At 32.3% G+C, this 7,070-nt stretch overlaps 1 pseudogene; it reads right to left on the bottom strand.

Annotated features, from left to right (window-relative positions):
- Positions 1 to 4,534: 4,534 nt before the first annotated feature.
- LOC120623061 (uncharacterized) lies at positions 4,535 to 4,649 on the bottom strand (annotated as a pseudogene).
- Between the last annotated feature and the right edge of the window lie 2,421 nt (positions 4,650 to 7,070).

Here is a 7,070-nt window from a genome sequence, read left to right as displayed (position 1 = left end):
CTCTGACAAGACTGGTGGCAGAGGAGGCCTGTTAGAACACACAATTTTAATAAAATCCTGAGTCTCACAACATAGGCTTCAATAGAATAATCACCCATGCCAAGATCTATGAAGATCTTAATTTGAAAAATACAATCAATAGATGCTACCACTGAGGTGACAAAAATATTAGAATTATCTGACAAGGATTTTAAAGCAGTCGTCATCAAAATGCTTCAGTAAGTAATTATGAACATGCTTGAAACAAGTGAAAAAAGAGTCTCATCAAAGAAACAGAAGTCTGAGCAAATAAATACAAGATATAAAGAATAACACAATCGAATTTTTAGAACTGAAATAAAAAAAAACACAATGAATGGTTTTTCACAGCAAATTGGAAAGAATCATGACCTTGAAGATATGAAATAGAAATTACACAATTGGAACAACAGAGAGGAAACGGACTGAAAAAAAAATAGAGCCCCTTGGACACATAGGACTATGACAAAATAGCTAACTCTTGTCATCAGAATCCCCCCCAAAGAAGGAAAGAGTATTCAAAGAAAGAATGATTAAAAATTTCCCCAGTTGGGCAAAAGACCTATAGATTTAAAAGCTGACTGAATTTCAATTAGGATACATCTCAAGAAATCCACACCAAGACACGTCAAACTTCTGAAAATTAAAGACAAAAAAAAAAAAAATTATCGAAAGCAGATAAAGAAAAATGACATATTATCTATAGGGGAAAAACCATTAGAATTACGGTGGATTTTTCATCAGAAACCATGGAGGCCAGAAAGAAGTGGCACAGCATTTTCAAGGCTGAAGGAAAAGAATTGTCAACTCTGCATTCTACATGCAATGAAGATATACTTTAGCAGTAAAGGGGAAAAACAAGATGATCTCAGATGAAGGAAAACCAAGAGAATGTGTCACAAGCAGATGAACCCTTAATAATGGCTTAAAGTAAAGTTCCCTCTTATAATGCACAACTGAAAATTATATATTTGTATTAACCGATGTTATCCCAATAAACTTAATTTTTAAAAAGTTAAAAAAATAAACAAAATAAAATAAATTACAAAGTTTATTGGAAAAAATGAAAAAGTTCCCTAAACACAAAACAAATGATAAAAGAATCTTGGAATATCAAGAAGGAAGAAAGAACAAAGGAAAGAGCAAAAATATGAGTAAATACAATAGATTTTCCTTCTCCTTTAGAGTTTTATAAATTATGTTTGATATTTGAAGCAAAATTTATGACATTGCCTTATATGGTTCTAAATGTATATAAAGGAAACATTTAAGACAATTATCTTATAAATTGCAGAAAGTAAAGGGATGTAAAAGGAAATAAGGTTTCTACACTTCACTCACACTAGAAAAATGATGACACTGATAGACTGAGCATATATTTATGATCTAGAAGACTCAATTAAAACTATACAAGGAGATATAATCAAAACACTATAGATAAATCAAAATGCAATTCTAAAAAATATTCTAGTAACCCAGATGAAGGCAAGAAAAAGAAAACAGAGAAATGAAAAGCAGAGAATAAACAAATCAAAAAGTAAAAAGGCAGACTTATGCTTTTACATATCGACAATTACATTAAATTTAAATGGCGTAAATATACCGGTTACAAGACAGAGTTGGCAGAATGGATAAAAAACGCCTCAAATATATATTGTTTATAAAAAATTCACTTCAAATATGATATGGGTGGGTTGAAAAGCTATATAATTCAAGAGAGGAAAGCTATCTAATTCAAACATGAATCAAAAGAAAGTATGAGTGGTTATATTAATATCATATAAAGTAGACTGCAGAGAAAAGAAAATTACCAGGGACAGAGAGTGATATCACATCATAATTAAAGGGTCAATATACCAAGAAGAGAGTATCCCTAAGTCTATATGCAGCTAAATATGTGAATCAAAAACTGATAGAACTGAAAGGAGAAAAAGACAAATACACAATTATAGTTGGAGACTTCAACACTCTTCTCTCAAAAATTAATGAACAAGAAACAGAAAATCATCAAGGATATTGAAGAACGTAACACCACCATCAAATAACATAATCTAATCAACATGTATAGACCATTCCACCTGATAAAAGGAGAATACGCATTCTTGCCAAGTGCCCATGGAACATGTACCAAGCTAGAACATATCCTGGGCCATAAAACAAACCTCAACAAATTTAGAAGAATTGAAATCATATAGCGTGTTCTTTGACCACAACATGATTAAACTAGAACTCAATTTCAGAAAGATAACAGAGAAATCTTCAAATACTTGGAAACTAAACAAAACACTTCCAAATAATCTTTGTGTCAAAGAGGAAGTCTCAAGTGACATTTTAAAAATTTCATTGAATTGAATGAAAACGAAGATTAAAACACACTCTATCAAAATTATGGGACACAGCTAAAGCAGTGCTAAGAGAGAAATTTATAGTACCAAGTGCTTACATCAGAAAAGACAAAGTCTCAAATCAGAACTCTAAGCATTCACCTCAAGAGCCTAGAAAAAAAAAGAACAAGATAAACCCAAAGCAAGTAGAAGAAATAGAATAATAAAGATAAGGGCAGAAATTAATTAAATTGAAAACAAAAATAATACAGAAAATCAATGAAACAAAAAAGCTGGTTCTTTGAAAAAACCAATAAAACCCATGATGGTGGTTACACAAATGTACACATGTAACAAAATTCATGTACATTGTACCAATGTCTATTTCTTGGTTTTGATATTGTGCTATCATTATGTCAGATGTAATCATTGAGGAAAACTGAGTAAAGTGCTCATGGGACCTCTCTGTACTATCTTTACAACTTCTTGTGAATATGTAATTATCTTAAAATTAAAAGTTAAAGAAATTGGAACACATCTGTACAACTAAAACTTATTTATTTTACAGTGTTATATAAAGTCCTCGCAAAAGAGCTACAGAGTGCTAAGGTATCTTAAAACGAATGGACACTATTCCTTCATCTGTTCTTAATATTACATGGTTCCTTTACATTCCAAAAGCTTGGTCATCTTTCTCTGAGCATTGTCTAATTTGTGAGTGCCCTTCTTAAATATTGATGTTCAGAAGAGAATACCTACTTTAGATGGGATATCACCTCCCTTGTTCTAGACACTATATTTTATTAATGTGGCCACAGTCTTTTCTGTTTTTTTTTGTTTGTTTGTTTTGTTTTTTGTTTTTTTGTTTTTGTTTTTTAAGTAGCCATAGCACACATTCTTGCATCGTTTTTGGTCTTGTAGTCATATAAAACTTTCAGATCCTTCCTTGCACATGAATGAAAAAATATTTTCAGCATTACTACTTATATAATTGGTTATCATTAATCTAAAGCCTTGTAGAATTTCATCTTGTTGGATTCAGTCCAGTTCTGTTTAAGAGATCAAGAGAGCTTTCAAACTCAATTTAGTTGCCTATCGTAAGGGCTATCTTCACATTATGAGTCAGCTGCGTGCAGGTATGCCAGTATCTATCATTCTATGACTTTATCTCAGTCACTGCTACTAAAAATGTTGAGCAGGACAAGGAAAGTATAGTAGCCATGGAGGTATGCTGCTTTGATGTTCAAAAAGGAATTTACCATTCAGCTGTATGGAATGCACTTAACTGATAGCATTTACTATTAATGTCTTCCGGCTCTGCCTTGGCTTTTTTTTTTTTTTTTACTGTGGTAAAAAGGCACGTAACATGAGATTTACCCTCTTAAAATTTTAAGTGTAAAGTACAGTATTGTTAACTATAAGTGCGTTGTACAGCAGATCTCTAGAACTTTTTCATCTTTCATGACTGAAATTTTATACCCATTGAACAGCAATTCCCCACCTCCCTCTCCCCCAGCCCATAACAATCACCAACCTACTTGCTGCTTCAATATGTTCAACTACTTTAGGTACTTCATATAAGTGGAATATAAGTAGTATTTTTCCTTCTGTGACTTGCTTATTTCCTTGGCATAATGTCTTCAAGGTTCATCCATGTTGTACCATGTGACAGTATTTCCTTCTTTTTTATGGTTGAATAATATTCCTTTGTATCTATATACCATTTTAAAAAAATCCATTCATCTGTTGAAGGACATTAGGTTGTTTCCACCTCTTGGATATTGTGAATAATGTTGCACATGGGAGTGAAGCTATCTCTTTGAGATCCTGATATAAATACTTTTGGATAAATACCCAGAGTGGGATTACTGGATCATATGTAATTCTATTTTTAATTTTTTGAGGAACTGTCATACTGTTTTTCATAGCAGCTAAATCGTTTTACATTCCCACCAACAGTGCACAAGTGTTTCAATTACTGCACATACTCACCAACTCTTGTTCTCTTCTTTTTTTTAATAATGGCCATTCTAATAGGTGTGAAGTGATATCTCATTGTGGTTTTGATTGCATTTCCTTAATGATTAGTGGTATTGAGCGTCTTTTCATATATCTGTTGGCCATTTGTATGTCTTCTTTGGAGACATGTCTATTCAAGTTCTTTGCCCATTTTTTAAATTATTTATTATTTATGCCTACAGCACCTGGTCTTCCTAGGTGGTCTCCCATCCAAGTACTAACCAGGCCCGACCCTGCTTAGCTTCCGAGTTAGACATCGGGTTTGTTCAGGGTGGCGTGGCCGGAGACCATGGACCATGGCTCCACTGGGGCGCGAACCCAGGACCTTCCGTGTGTAAAGCAGATGTGCTAATGGCTACACTATGGAACCACGTCCAGCCTTTGCCCATTTTAAAATCAGATTTTATTTTTGCTATTGAGTTATATGAGTTACTTATACATTTTAGATATTAACCCCTTATCAGAGACATGGTTTGCAAATATTTTCTCCCATTCCATAGGCCGACTTTTCACTCTGTTCCTTGGTTCCTTCACTGTGTGGAAGCTTTTTAGTTTGATATGATCCTACTTTTTTTTGTAGTCTGTTTTTGCTTTTGTTGCCTGTGATTTTTGTCATGAAGATTTCCCACTATGCTTTCTTCTAGGAGTTTTACAATTTCAGGCCTTATGTTTAAGTTTTTAATTCATTTTGAGTTGATTTTTAAGTATAAGGGTCCAATTTCATTCTTTTTCATGTGGCTATCTAGTTTTCCCAACACCATTTATTGAAGAGACTATCATTTCTCTTTTGTATTTTCTTGGCACCTTTGTTAATGATAAGCTGACCATATCTGCATGGGTTTATTTCTGGGCTCTTGATTCTGTTCCATTTATCTATGTGTCTGTTTTTAATGACAGTACCATACTATTTTGATTACTGTATGTTTCAAAATGTTTCAAAATTAGGAAGTGTGAGGCCTCCAGATTTATTCTTATTTCTCAAGATTACTTTGGCTATTTGCGGTCCCTTGTGATTCCATATGAATTTTAAGACTGTCTTACTTTTGTTTCTATAAAAAAAAAATGCTGTTTTAATTTTGATAGGGATTTCATAGACTCTATAGATGGTTTTGGGTAGTATGGACATTTTAACAATATTAATTCTTTCAAGTCAGGATATCTTTTCATTTATTTGTGTCTTCTTCAATTTCTTTCATCAATGTTTTATAGTTTTCAGTGTACAGATCTTTCACTTCCTTGATTAAATTTATTCCTGTGTATTTTATTCCTTTTGATGCTATTGTAAATGGAATATTTTTCTTAATTTCTTTTTCAAATAGTTTGTTCTTATTGTATAGACACGCGACTAAATTTTGTACGTTGATCTTGTATCCTGCAAATTTACAGAATTCGTTTATTAGTTTTAGTTTTTTTTTGTGGAATCTTTAGGGTTCTCTACATATAAGATCATGTCATCTGTACACAGAAATAATTTTACTATGGCTAGAATTTCCAGTACTACATTAAATAGAAGTAGTGAGACTGAGCATCCTTGCCTTGTTCCCCATCTATCTCAAAGAAAAGTTTGCAGTTTTTCACCACTGAGCTATGCGCTTGTCATATATGGCCTTTATTATGTTGAGGTACATTACTTTTATACCTAATTTGTTGAGAGTTTTTACTATCAAAGGATGTTGAAATTTGTTAAGTGCTTTTTCTGCCTCTATTGATATGATCATATGATTTTTATCCTTCATTTCGTTAATATGGTGTATTACATTAATTGATTTGTATATGTTGAACCATCCTCGCATCCCAGGAATAAATCCTACTTGATCGTGGTGTATGATCCTTTTAATATGCTATTGAATTCAGTTTGCTACTATATTGTTGAGGATTTCTACATTTGCGTTTATCATGGATATTGGCTTATAATATCTTTTCTAGTATTCTTCTTATCTGGCTTTGGTATCAGGGTAATTTTGGCTTCATAAAATGAGTTTAGAAGTGTTCCCTCCATTCTGGTTTTTTTGAAGAGTTTAAGAAAGATTGGCACTAATTCTTCTTTTAATAGTTGGTAGAATTCACCAGTGAAGCCATCTGGTCCTGGGCTTTTCTTTTTTGGGGAGGTTTTTGATTATGATTCAATCTCCTTATTCGTTACTGGTCTGTTTAAATTTTCTATTCATGACTTAGTGTCATTTGGTTCTATGTTCCAGGAATTTATCCATTTCTCCTAGTGTAATTGTTTATAGAAGTCTCTTATGATCCTTTTTTATTTCTGTGGCATTGGTTGTAATCTTTTCTCTTTAATTTTTTATTTTACTTGGGTCTTCTCTTCTTTTTGTTTAGTATAGCTAAAGGTTTGCAATTAAATTAATCTTTTCAAAAAACCAACTCTTAGTTTTACTGATTTTCTCTATCATTTTTCTATTATCTATTTTGTCTACTTTTACTCTAATCTTTATTAGTTCCTTCTTTCTGTTAATGTTGGGCTTAGTTTGTTCTTCTTTTTCAGGTTCTTTGAGGTGTAGAGTTAGGTTGTTTATTTGAGATCTTTTTTAATGTAGGTGTTTATAACTGTTACATTCCTTCTTAATACTGCTTTTGCTACATCTTATAAGTTTTGGTATGTTGTACTTTAGTTTTCATCTTTCTCAAGATATTTCTGATTTCCCTTTTGATTTCTTCTTTGACCCATCGATTGTTCAGGAGTATATTTTTTAATTT

This window comes from Pteropus medius, unplaced genomic scaffold, assembly GCF_902729225.1.
Source record: "Pteropus medius unplaced genomic scaffold, Ma_sr-lr_union100, whole genome shotgun sequence".
NCBI classification, from domain to species: domain Eukaryota; kingdom Metazoa; phylum Chordata; class Mammalia; order Chiroptera; family Pteropodidae; genus Pteropus; species Pteropus medius.
The sequence above is the reverse complement of the archived record's forward strand: the minus strand, read 5'-3'. Positions and strand labels throughout refer to the sequence as shown.